Below are 13,639 nucleotides of genomic sequence, written 5' to 3' on the forward strand. Positions count from 1 at the left end.
TAAAAAGAAAAAAGAAAAGAAAAAATAAACCTACATATAGTGGTGCAATATAAAGAAAACTAAAGGGAACATATTCGTGCAACACCTTTCTTCTCTTACTTTAGATCTTCCTCCAAGAACTTCTCATTTTAAAAACTCCGGGAAAATCGAGCATGAAGCAACACCACATCCTTCCTAAAATTACTTTTAAAACTATTCCATTATATTGCCACTTTTAGTAATTTCTCTAATATCACTTTCCAAAGTCTTTGAAATCTTTTATTTTGATATTAAATAAATCTTTTCTCTTTTTTTGGTACCAGAGATCATCTTTTAGCCATGTTTGCTTTTGTAGAAAATATTCTCCACTTCATAATTAATCCAGAGTGAAAATATGATCACTGTCATATGATGCAACAATACTGTCAGTTTTCAGAAGTTATTTCTTATTCATGATCTTGCTCAAGCGCTTTCCTCTCTAGAACATGAAGTTACCATGGAAACAGAGTAGGCCTCCAGTGCCCCTCCCGTCCAATCCGTTCCTGTAACCATGGCAATTCAGATACATTATCTGGGAGAAGCAGCTCCCAGGCTCACTTTGAGGAAGTAACACTGAATCCTTTCACTTATACATACTTGGCAAGTAACTCACCAAAACCAGACTGCCTCTTCACCTCTGAGGCGGTCAGAGGACAGAAAGAGTCATCTTTTGCCAAACTTTCAGATCAGGGAAGTGAAAAGAAATACAATCAACAGAATCGGGTAAGAGAAAAGGTTTGCTAAAATGTAAAGTCCAGCTCTAGAAGTAGGAACTCGGGGTTTTGAAATTTAATCACTTACAGATACTGAAGCCAGTGATATTTACATGGATACAAAGCCTTCTTTTAGGCAGAAATGAGAAGAGAAAAGCTGAAGGGGAGGGCGCACCATACCTTTGGCTCCATCTCATGCCAGGGATTAAGATGATGGCTTCCTTATGTAAAAGTCCTAGTACCTCTATGCATCTGTATTCCCATGCAGTAGAGGCTTAACCTTTGAAAAATTATTATAGTAAAAGACCCTTTCCCATGAGTCCCCCTCAAAATCCTCCCCTCATTCTGAAGACGCTTATCCCGAGGTTCGTGCAAGCCGCGCTGGGAGTTCTCTGCCCTGTCTTTACCAAGTGTCATCAGGAACATGGTGAATCCCCAGAAACAAAACAGAATAAAAGATTACAGTGAGTGCTGCTGCTGAGAGCATCCAATGGAAAAGAGGCTTGTAAAAGCATGCCGCTGTGTGCTCAACCGCCTTATCCACCATATAGGGCAGTGTGTGACTTCTGGGTCCTCCACAAGGTCAAAATGACCTGAAAAGTAAACACTTTGAGTCAACTCAGGCAGAGCATGGAGGCAGCCACTGAAGACCCTCAAGGAAAAGGTCTCCAGAACCACTGCAGAAAGAGGAAAGCACCATGGGGTAAGTGTTTGAAGTGAGGAGAAGTATTTTAAAGGGAACTGAGGCCAATATGTTTCTACTGTGATCAAGTTTTAAAATGTATATATTACTACATTTTTCACCCCACCTCATATATGAGAAAGGCAATGGGAAAACAGAGATGAAAGGAGAAAGTCACAGACACACAGCCAACGCTAGGAGCTTTAGACACCTATTCATTTAAGAACGACATTCATACTTCTTTAAAAATTATGCGACACTTCCATGAAGTATATTTACATTTCAAGTTTAGACTCTTAATCTTGGTCACAGAAAATAATTCTTCTAATGAAAGAAATGGCAAAGTGTAAAGAAGATGCCTGTTTGTACCGGGAGTTGGTTTCAGACACCGCAAGACTGAGCCATCACAGACGCCCCGTCGGACACCTCAGTTGAGCGCCTGGGGAAGGAGGTGCCCTGTCCATATTGCATTCCCAGGGCATCTCTGCTTACTGTGAAGTGAAACGTGCACCCATGAGTGCCTAGGACTTCACTCTGCAATCACAGGACTGAAACAATCCAGGGCCATTCAACCATCATGGACACAGAACTCCCTGCTCCAAGCAGCCTGCTGGTAATAAACTGCTCTCCCACAGATGCTGCCCGCAGGGAGCAGCAGAGAGAGGCAGGCTAAAGTGCACGTCCGGTCCTCCTGACAGTTAATGTTATAGGTTTCAAATTAATAAATCACCCTTTTGGGGCTGGGGATTTAACTCAGCAGCATAAGCACCTGCCTTGCAAGCAGGCAGTCGTGAGTTCAATCCCCGGTACCGATAAAAAGGAAAAAGACAAAAAAAATAATAATACTAAATCACCCTTTTTCTACATCATCCAGGTCCTGAGCTGGGATGAGCTTGTCCCAGAAAGCTGGGTCTCTTATGGATGGTTCAGAGGAGCACAGGACACTCCCTCTGAATGACCTGCAGGGCTGTGCCCAGGCAGCCGGATGCCCTGGCAGGAAGCGGGTCCTGGGGGCTTGAGGCATGGCTGAAAAATACAGGGAATGTTTACACTGTTAACATGCACTACAGCAGAGGACACCTGACCATGAATTCCTCCTCGCTTTGGACAATACCCTTCCCACCGTCCCTGCCGCTTCCTACAGCAGCTCTGGAGTCCTCTTTCCTGAGGGTCTTTCATTGTGAGTCCTGGATGCCTTGACATCTTGAACGGATTTGAAACACTTCCCTCTCGTGGTCATTTTGACTTTTGGGAAGAGCCAGAAGTCGCACAGTGCCAGACCCAGTGAATCAGGGGGATGAGGACCAGCGGCCTGTTTCCAGGAGCCGCCTTTCTGTTGGGTGGCACTGGACAGCAGCATTCACTGTATTTTTGATTGCATCTCATTGAAGACACCAGGAAAGAGGGCTTCCAGAAGTGCTCAGACAGCAGCAAGGAGGACGGGGTGAGTGTGTTCAGGGGAGGCTGAGTTTCAAGAGCAATGCCTGGCAACATGTCCTGTACTGGAATAATTTTTAATGTAAATATTGAAGGCATACGCTGGTCTTTCCTCACAGGTACCTTAAAGACAGCCCTCAGCTCTTTCTACACAAAAGTTAGGAAGATGTGGGGAAGTGAGCAGAACCCTTCAAGATATCCTGCGTAGAAGGAGGTAAGTGTGAACAGATGCCAAGTCTTTAAAAGGAAGGAGCCTGGCGCTGTGGTGTGTACCTGTAATCTCAGAGGGCTGAGGCAGGAGGATCATGAGTTCAAGGCCAGCCTGAGCAACCCTAACCTCAAAAAAAAAAGTATTAAATGTAAGATATGTTTGTGGTGGGGAAGTGGGGTAGGAGAGTGACCTGAGGGGATCAGAGACAGCGGGAGAAGCAAGATTAAAATCCACAAAGCCAAGTGTCAGAAAGGTGTCGGCCTGGGAGGGAACAGGCAGAGAAAGGCGGAAGGAAGAGGCAGGGGTAGCTGAAGAGACCAGAGCCCTGAGGGCCGGGAGAGGGGTGGGGCGCTGTTCCAGGCAGACTGGTCCCGTCCCCCACCCCCACCCCTGCCTGCCATCTCAGAGTCCCAGGGGACCTGGGAGGCTCCCACCAGCTGGGTCTTCGGCTTCTCTGAGCTGTGGGTGCTCTCTCCGTGGCCCTCAGGGAAGGAGCAGCCCCAGCTTGGCTTCAGGAGCCCTCCCTCCCCCCAGCAGCTGCCCTCCTCTCCTTGTAACCCTTTCCTCCCATGTCTCCTTCCCTCTGCAGGCAGAGCCCTCTCTGGAAGAACCAGAGGGTAACACCCAACTCGGTCACTCTCTGTCCAGTGTGGCTTCCAGAGGGTCACTCCTTCTGGCGGCTGGGTCCCCAGGCCTGCACCATAGAGGTCTCAGTACCACTCCAAGCCCCTGTACCTAAGCACCTGTTCCCTCATCCTTGTCCTCCCCAACCTGGTTGTTCTCCATCTCCCTTTCCCTCCCCTTTGCACCCCAGTGTCCTGGCCCCTGACTTTGCTCCGTGTTTCTCTAGGTTCATCTCACCTCCTCTCCCAGTCCCACTGAGAGCAGCGAGGAGGGGACCCCACACCCCAGTGAGCTTGGGAACCGCAGCCAAGCTGCAAGATCTTCCTCAGCCCTTCTGGTTTCTCGCTGCCTCGCCGGCCTCTGGTCCTAACCCTGCTCACACCGCCCTTGAGCCCCAGCTCCCTGGGGCCAGAAGAGAAAAAGCCTTGCTGTCCTCCCTCACCTGGACACAGTGACACACAGTGAGAGATACAGTGACCCTGATCAGACAGCCCCAGCAGAGCGTCCCAGGTGGGCAGCAAATGGCTCATATCCAGGGGACAGTACCCTGGGACAGCAGGGAAACCAGCGTGGGAGGTGAGGCCAGTGAGGAACAGGCCAAACCCAAGCCTCTGTCTCAGCGTGTCCAGGTGTATCCGAGTGTGTCTGAGTGTATCCAAGTGTATCTGAGTGTGTTCCAGTGTGTCAGAGCACAAGGGTCCAAGGTGAGGTGGGTGTGTTGACCGTATTTACTGTCAGTACTTGAAGGCTGCAGAGATGGCACAAAAGCCGAAGTTAAAAATAACTGAGCCCACTCTGTGTGGGACCATCCCTGGACAGGTATGAGGCAAAAAGGGATGATTAATTCAGCCAAGTTTATAAATTGCTCGGCAGGGCCAGGGAATTAGCCTGGTTGACTCAAGCGCTTGCCTGGTAAGTGTGAGGTCGTGAGTTTGATCCCAAAAAAATAAAATTAAATAAGTAAATAAATGGCTCAGCAGTCACTGCCTCGCCTGCACAACGCACAAATCCATCTGCATTCTGCCAGGCGAGCAGCCACCACCCAGGTACAGAACATCACGGCTGTCCTCCCCCTCACCTGTCCTGCTCGGCCCCAGCCCGTGCTGTCCACCAGCTGCCTGTCCTCTGCCTTGCTCCGCCTGCCCAGCCCCCTCCTAACCTGGTCCCCTCTGTCCCAGATGTGCCTCCTCCAGCCACCTTCCCCTTTGCCCTTCCTTCTTTCTCCCCAGAACCAAGCCTGGTGGCCCCAGGCTTGGTCCCATTGACCTGTCACCTCCAGCTAAGTATCTGTTTCACCTCCAGCTAAGCACAGACTGATTCCTAGGATTGTCAGGACAAGGGAATCAGGCCAGGTGTGTCAAGCAGCCAGCACAGTGCCTCTAGCCATGAGCCAGTACCCAGGAAAGGAAAGATACGATTATCCTCCTTTGCTGCAATGTATTTTTAAACTCCGACATGCAGGAAAGCTGCCCTCTAATTTGAATGTCACCTCGTCCCTCTGGTGGCACAACCATCGCCTCTCAGGACTCTGCCAGGTCCCTACCCTGGGCTGGGCATAAAGGAGACAAAGACACAAGCAAGCCTTGCTGAGCCCACTGTGCCGGGGAGATGGGGACAGGTGATCCAGGAGGGTCGCTAGGATGGCAATGAGGGAACCATGGAGGCAGGGAGCAGACTTGTCGTGACAAGACTCACAGATGGGCCTCCAGGTTGAGTCCTCTTTGAAAGGAAACAGAGCTCACTGAATAAGCAGGGCGAAACAGGCAAAAAGAACAGTGTGTGGAAAGGGCCCGTGCTGCGGAGCAGTTCTGGCCACTCGGGTTGGCAGAGCAGGTAGGAGCGGGGTCCTGAAGGACTCATCAGCCTCTCCCTCATCTCCCTCATCGTTGTCGCTGTCCTCCACCCTTCCCAGCCCCTGGGAAGCTGGTCCCTGCCCCGCCCCTGGCCTGGGTTATCTCCCTGCCCCATCACACAGAGGAAGTGACAGGGGCATTGTCACAGTCATGGCCCTGTGGTCAACCTGCAGCCTACCAGGGAGCAGAGAGGAGTCGGTGTGGAAGGGCCTGGTCAGGAGCCAGCCCCGTTCCCTTTGTCAGGGTCCCCCGTGTGTCCCTGTGCAGGTGCCCACCATGGGGGTCCCACAGTTGGGATGCTTCAGAAGATGACTCGCCCACCACAGGCTCCAGTGGGGGGGGGGGGCAATGCCTGTGGCAAGTGGAGCCTCTTTCGAGAAACATCCCTGCAATTAGGTCACCAGGGTTTACCGTGTGCTGCAGAGCAGCCAGGAATCCCAGGAGACATCCAGGATTTTGCCCATTTACTAAAGTGACAAATGCTTCAGTAAAGGAGAAGGTGAAAAGGCAGGAGCAGGAACAGGGCCAGGAGAATGAGCAGTTTGGTTCGATTAGGCTTGAAATGCCTCCCAGTCATTGAGAACATCCTAGGGCTAAAGGGAAGAGGAGATTAGCCGTCATCAACATACAAGGAAGTGCAGAAATCTCAGGAATGAATGACCTCACCCAAGAAGAGCAAGAGTGAAGAGAGCGGAACAGGACAGCGGGGGTGGAAGAGCCAAGGGGAACAAGAACAGAGTCTCCGTGGCCACCCTGTGCCTCCTCGCCCGCGGGGACCCCTGGGGGAGGGGAGCCCTGCACACCTCAGCTGCGTAAATCAGAGGGCACTGGAAGAGAGGCAGCCTCCGCGAAGTAATATCAGTATCTCTTTAGAAAAGTATTTATCAGTGTTTAAGGTCTCCAACATCACTAAGAGATCACCATTTTCTTTTATATCTTTCTGTGAGAAATCCTCAAAAGAAATCCTATCTTCTGGTCTTCCAACATACCCTACAAGGAGCTAGAAGGCATTCATTAGGAAATTTTAGTTCCAGGAGCTACGATTTCCACTTTCCTCTGAAATACTTGTTTTTCTGCTAGATGAAAATACCCAGTTGTTCATGTATGAGCAAAATCACACACACACACACACACACACACACATCACTGGTACTTATTTTTAAAATTCGTACCCAAGATAATATGAAAGTGCCAGATAAACAGAAGTGAAGCTCAATAACCCAGACTTTTCATCTAGGATCAAAGGCCAGCAGGAAGCCACACCTGAGCAAGGGGCCAGAGACACCTGGGCACAGGTGTTCTGATTCCAGGGGAAAGCTCATGTTTCCTCATCCCCGCAGGTCTGTGGCCCACACCACCCTGAACACACCCGGTCTTGTCTAATAAGCCTTCATCTCCTGGTTAGTGTTTCTCACCTCCTTTTTCCTTCAAACATCTGCTGGTCAGAGACCCGAGATCCTTTCCTATGTATGAAAGAGCCAGAAGGATCAATTTTCTTCTGTTAGGTAAATCCAAGTACTGAAAACCAAACACTCCAGCCTCAGAGGCCAGCCCAGTGCCAACTGTCACAACCACAGTACAAATTCATCATGAACCACAGCATCCCAAGAAAGAGTGTGAGATAAAGCCTTCTTAAAAATATAAAACCAACTACCATGCACGGAGGTGACCAAGACTCACAAACCAAGAAGATTGTGCCATTCCCATTGTTATCTGTAGGTGATGCTGGCAGAACAAAAAAAAAAAAAAAAAAAAATATTTCAAAAAAATAAGTAAAAATGTGCTATCTTCCATCCCCAATAAACTTGCCCCCAAATTATATTCTAGCAAAAGAAAAAATAACAAGGCTTATTTGCTAGACCTCAACCACACAGAAGAAAATAGCAAAACAAAGAGGAATCTAGAAGCAAGAAACAGAAAGTCCCAGCTAGTTCCCAGCTAAAGCGCCACTGATCTCTTCCACCTCCAAAGGCTTCCCACCTCCTCACCTTGGCCGGCCCTGGGCCCTGGTCCCTCACCCAGAGGGAGACTTCCCAGCCGTGCAGGAGCTCAAACTAGCATCCATTCCACGCCCAGAGCCCTAGGAAAGCCAGCTATTCAGAAAGCTCTAGTAATTGCATAGAAAACAAACTGGGTCTCCAGGGGCCACTCTTGAAAACCTGAGATCAACTCTCGGAAAATGTGCTCTTGACCACTTACCACCACAGGAAGCTGCTAGGTGGTAACCAAAATCAGCATCTCCACAGAAGAAAAACGAAGATCACACAAGGGGGCAGCTTCACCACCAGTGAGGACCCTGCTTGACACCAAGACTGGAAGCCCGAAGAGGCCCTCCCTGCACAGGTGTCTGCCGCGCCGCCAGGGCAGAAGTGGTTAACCGTGGGAGAGCAGAGCGGAACTCCCAGAGGCTGGCCTGGGGCGGGTGGGGCTGGCTTCCCCCGGGGAAGCAGAGTTCAGAAGGCCGGAGGTGAAGGATGGAAGGGACACAGCCACAACGCCGCTTACCCAGCTTTGCCAGCAGGACCCAGGAACACTACAGGTCCCACCTGTCTCCCAGAGATGGAAGAATTAGCAGTGCCAGCTTTGGGCTTTACTTTAAATCATCTAGAGGGGCGTGGAGGGGTAGAGGGGCGGCGTTGAACTCTCTGTGGATGAAAGATGACAGCACCCAAGCAACCTCCACCACTCCAGTGACACTTCTTCATTGCAGAGGAAGACTTAACCCTAAGGACACCAAAGGATTTAAATTTCTGAGTTGGGAATCACTTTGAAGCGCCCCCAAGGTGAAATTATATGAAAATAAAATATGTCCACGGATATCTGATTTTTCAAAAGGGGAACTATAGATAGCTCCTTTACATGTGCCTAAAGCCATTTAGGGCTTATATGGAAGTTGCATCAGATTCACTGGTAACTGCTGAAACTGCTGAGAATGTTTTAATCCTGTCTCTAGGAACAGAGCCAGCTGCTCCCCTGTGCCTTGTCAATGCCACCCCTGGCAACACCCCCAACCCAGCCCTTAGGTGTGCACAGAATACTAGAGAGAAAGAAACAAGGAAACCAGAAACTGCAGATTTCTAGAAACAAGTGAAAGTTTTCTTCTTATATGAGAAAGAGGGCCGGGAACAGCTTAAAGGAGGAAGCAATCAACCCTACAAAATATTTAAAATGGAAAACATCTCTAAGTGAAAAAAGAAAATTTAAAGATGGTCTCCACATCATTTTAAACCCAACATAAAGGAAAAAAGGAAAAAGACCAAAAAAACCATAAAGGAAATCAGCCATAAACCTGGGCACAAAAACAAGAGATACTGGGTATAAGCCATGCAGCGTTGTGCAAATTATTTAACAGTGATAAGTTTATTTTCTGGGTTGTAAAGCTGAGAAAAGTACAGCCTTCTTCTCTAGCTGTGGGTATGAAATGAGATATTTCCTCAGATGAATGACAGATAAATAAAACAGTGAGCTTTGCATAAATTGCATATGCAGCAATAGAAAAAGAACAAATAGCATACAACAGAGCGCTATCCACATAGTCCTTCCCTCACGAAAGTCAGCGTCAGCCTCTCTCCAAAATCTTCCCAGTGGCCCCCATATTCCCCTTCTTGGAAGACAAAGACATGTGAGTTCTGGCTACTACACATTGTCGGCTCTTCCATCCTGATCCAGCCACCGCCTCTCTTCCCTCCTAAGACAGTGGTCACCAAGCGCATCTTCCATATCCTTTCAGCCCTCTCTACTAAAGCACAAAACATAGACATTTGAAAAGGATGAAATCAATAAAGATAAACAGAGGGGTCTGCATTTTCTGTCACACCTAAGAGATTACTTTTCGCCCTCTCCCTCCCTTCTCTCCTCCCCCTCCCCGCCCCAGGACCTCCACCCACACTAATGGTGGTCCTGGCCCACCCCTCCTCTTCTGAGCGATTGAAACTGAATCACCTCCCACGGAAAAGCAGGTCCACCACATCCTGGAAATCACACGTCCCCTCATGATCTTTTCATTTCTAAAAAGAAAATATCATCTTCTAACCTCTAGTGGTTTCACGTATTATCTGGCACTTTCCAGGATGTTGTTGAACTCACGGTTCACCCGGAGAAGGTAACTCAGCTCAGTCTCTAGCCAGCTCCCCAGCAGCTACTTCCTGTTTGCCGGGTGGCCTTTTGTGAAATAAAGTTGGTTTCCTTCCATTGGCCAATATAAACGGACCCACTGTCCAGAGAACCACTTATTTTTTGTGTGAGATTTCCCACTGTCCAACGGGCTCACGGTGGACCTTTAGTTATCACTCAACTAATTCACCAAAAGAGAATAAGAGAAGTGAACGTGAGACCTTTCTTTCAGAGTAAGCCATGGACAGCAACCTGTATTTAGAAACAGACCAAGTTGGAGCTAGCTTGGACAACTTAGCAAGACCCTGACTCAAATTTTTAAAAGGGGTAGGGGTGGTAACTGGGGATATAGCTCAGTACTGGACTCTATTCCTAGTACCAAAAAAAAAAAAAAAGGAGTTTCTTAGGGTACTATTAAAATTCCAAGAATTAAAAATCAACTAAGTAGCGATGTAAGTCCACTACTACATTAAAACTAAACAGGTATGGAGTCCTTCAATAAATAAATAAAGCCACTCAGATTCCCAGCAGCTAAAAATCATTGCTAGGGAGCAACTCCTGGTATCAGTGTGGACTTCTCCTCAAGGGCTTTCCTGAAGATCCTTCTCCATGCCTGGGACACAGGACAAGGAACCCAGAGTCCCCTGTTACGCAAGCCCATTCACCAAAAGCAGGTGATTTGCATTTAGCCTGTCCTTTGCAAGGCATTCTGAACCATGTGTCCCAGAACTCCATGACCCAGCTCCAAACCAGACAGCCTAACCCCAAGCCAGACAATTGGCATCCCTAGCTATAAAAGTCATTCAAATAGTTCGCTTCCAAATACCCGATTGTCCGCGGCCAAAACCAGATCCTGGAATAGACTGTTGGCACTGGTGAGAGAAACACTTCCCACAGTGAAGTTTCTCTGGCTCCCAGGGAAGAACAGTGTCTTCTCTGCACATAATAAGTGCCCAAGAGAGGTTTTTTTGGCCTCTACTATTTTTATAGAGTTGACGTCCTAAGTGATCCTCCCACCTCAGGGTACTCACCAGACAGGAGTGGAAGATGCAATCTGGACCAGCTCTGGGCTCTGGGGTCCCGCTGTCCCCGGCAGCTTAGTTAGAAATATTCTAGGCAGTCAGGCAGGGCTGGGCCCTCAGAGAAGCCAGTGCAGAGGACCAGACACCTAGCAGCCTTGGACTAGACAGACCCCTCCCACTGTGGGCGAGACCTCAAGACAAAAGGCAAAGCAAATGCACCCACGCCCTAAGGATAAACACCAGGGATTGACATTCTAAATAGGTATGGGTCAACTTGAGGAAGCCAGGAGTCACCATCCAGACCCCCTGCAGAACAACTCATGGCTCTTTAAGCATGCCCAATTGTTATGATTGTTACAGGGACTCATTTGTCCCTGATTTGGTCAATTGTACCTGAACAATGAGTTTTACTGGCTGACCATAGTTCTGTCCCACCTCACACCTACTTGCCTTGCAAGTTCCCAGGTTTTCCCCACCTTGGACCTCTCTTACCTCATGATTTTGCTCTATAAAAGTCCCTAGAAAAGACAATCTTTGGCAACCCATTCAGGACCCCCGTCCCTCTCAGACAGAAGCTTTCTTACTCTCAGTAAACATATTCTGCTCTTAACCTCCGTTGTTCCTAAAATTCATTCTTCAATATTAGAGTACACTAACATATATTGACATCTAGTAGTTTGGGAGTGTCATTCCTCCGTATCACAGCCACCTCACAACCTTCGAGGCCCAGGAGCAGCTGGGCTCTCAGGTCCTTTTCACACTCATTTGTACCAATCTCCTCTGCTTGGTGGCTGTCATCCCAGCAGAAGGGCAGATCCAGGGACAAAAGGCTTTAAGGACTGCCTCACTCCATCTCCTGACTCCTTTGGTCTGGCCTGAGGATCATAGGATAAAAACTCCTCTCTTATTCGGTATGTGTGAAGTATGGGGTCAAATCCAGGCTCCAGATACCTCTAATCAGGAAAGGTCCCTGGAACGCTTCACATTCTTCTGGTTTTCCAAGCCCCGGTTCTGTATCAACCTCTCCACAAAGCACTGAAGATTCTAAAGTCTCTACCCTTTCAGGTGGAAGAAAAATGAGTTGTGACAGATTGTGATTCATGCAGTGAGAACTCTAACAGAGGTATCCAGGCTCCAAACAGGCTCTTGAGCCTGGAATGGTGATGCACACCTGTAATCCTAGAACTCAGGGGCTGAGGCAGGAGGATCGTTGCAAGTTTGAGACCAGCCTGGGCTACAAAGTGAGTTCAAGGCCAGCCTGAACTGCCTAGTGAGACCTTGTCTCAAAAAGAAAAAAAAAATGGCTTTGGCCCTACAGGAGTGGGAGGAGAGGTAAAGGAGGACACATGTCTGCGGTGGCGTGGTGGGGCCGGGGAAACCTCAGCAGAATGAGTGAAGCAGAATCCTGAAAGAGGGCAGGTGAGCTGGCTCCTTAGTCCAGGGGAGAAGCTGGTCACCCCTGCATCCTCCTCCAGGTCCCCTCCACCCCACCACAGATGCAGCTGGTCCTCTGCTACAGCCCCCACCCCAAATGGCCAATGTGAGCCCCAGACTCACCCTCAGCCCATCAGCGAAGGTGACTGATTCTAGTTCCTCATGGAGCAGAGACTGGGGAGGGTCTCTGAGGAGACAACACTGGGTAGAGCTGGAGGTGTCCTCACCTGACGGAGGGGAGCAGACTCCACCCAAGGCCAGCTCTGGGGAAGCCCCCTTCAGGTGAACAGCAGTGAGGTGTTTCTGCACACCACCCCACCAATGCTGAGTGCCTCAATGGAGTGAGCTCAGTCTCAGGGCCTGAGCAGACAAGCCAGGACTTCTGGCATCGCTCCAAGCAGCCTTTAATAAACCAGCATTTTGCTTTGCATCTAGATGTCAGGGGCAAGGGCAATCTCAGGAAAGGAAATACTGAGTTCAATCAAATCAGAGGCCAAAGACAAAGGGGCCCCACAGGGGAAGGCACCAGAGTGCTGGTTTCTCCAGCTGTGGGCTGGGCTTCCAGAGGGAGCTGCCTATAAAAACATCCAGAAAGGTGTGGGGGCAGCTGAGGAATTTGGGCTAACAGGCTGCTGTTTGCTTGTTACTGGAAGCATGGGGTGCTGCAAGGCTGAGGTCCTGGTGATGAAGGGGACCCCAGCACGAGGCTAGGTCCCTGCCTCCCTGTGGCTGGTAAGGGGCAAAGTCTGGGTCAAGACAGCAACCTCCCAACTTCACAAAACAGACGACTGAAAGCAGTGGAAGTGGATTTTCCCACAGTCCTGGAGGCTGGGAGTCCAAAATCAGGTGTCAGGCATCTTAAGCTATTGGAATCCCATCTTAATATCTAAAAAGGCTACTTCCAAATAAGGTCACATTCCAAGGTTCTTGGTAGACATGAATTTTTAGGATTACTATGGAACACAGTAAAATGCAAAAGAAGGTTTTAATAAATTGTCAGTACTGAAGAGAGTCATCCCCATTATTTGCAAAGGACGGGTTCTCACACCCACAGTGGACACCTTGTGGAACTGGGATTTTTTTTTTTTTTTTTTTGTACCTGGGATCGAACTCAGGATCTCGTGCTTGCCAGGCAGGCACTTATACCTCTGAGCTAAATCCCCGGACCTTGTCTGGCTTTTTTTTTTTAATTAAGTTCATTGACATAATGTAGATACATATAATGACCACATTCGTCACAGGGAATTTGTGTCTGTATATGATATGTCTTGATTCCTCTTTTTTTCTCATTCCTCTCCTCACCTCTCCTCTCCATTCCTCTTTTCACTCTGTTGGTGATTTCATTTAATGTGCAAAAGTTTCTTAATAAGATAAGTTCCTAGTTTTTGAGTCTTTGTAATATTCCCCTTGCAGTCAGGGTTTTTGTTCACCAAGTTTTTGCTTCAAAAGTTCTACCTATTCTCTCTTCCAGCAGATTCAACATTTCTGTTTTAATATTTAGATCCTTGATTCAGTTTGATTTTACTTTAGTG

At 48.6% G+C, this 13,639-nt stretch overlaps 1 protein-coding gene across 12 annotated transcripts in view; it reads right to left on the bottom strand.

Moving 5' to 3' along the window:
• Positions 1-9,681, bottom strand: part of Atp8b4 (ATPase phospholipid transporting 8B4 (putative)) — a 227,871-nt gene extending 218,190 nt beyond the window's left edge. For 4 of the 12 annotated variants that reach the window (XR_010047425.1, XR_010047424.1, XR_010047410.1 and 1 more), the window contains exon 1: positions 7,738-7,902. The gene's annotated coding sequence lies outside the window, so the exon portion shown is untranslated. Of the gene's footprint in view, positions 1-6,953; positions 7,350-7,526; positions 7,686-7,737; positions 7,903-9,480; positions 9,505-9,571 lie in introns of those variants that run through there. The other 8 variants (XR_010047414.1, XR_010047418.1, XR_010047426.1 and 5 more) reach the window with 7 other exon arrangements.
• Positions 9,682-13,639: the final 3,958 nt, after the last annotated feature.

This window comes from Cavia porcellus, unplaced genomic scaffold (genome assembly GCF_034190915.1).
Source record: "Cavia porcellus strain 051 isolate PalLab524CR breed Dunkin Hartley unplaced genomic scaffold, mCavPor4.1 scaffold_1, whole genome shotgun sequence".
In the NCBI taxonomy this organism is placed as follows: domain Eukaryota; kingdom Metazoa; phylum Chordata; class Mammalia; order Rodentia; family Caviidae; genus Cavia; species Cavia porcellus.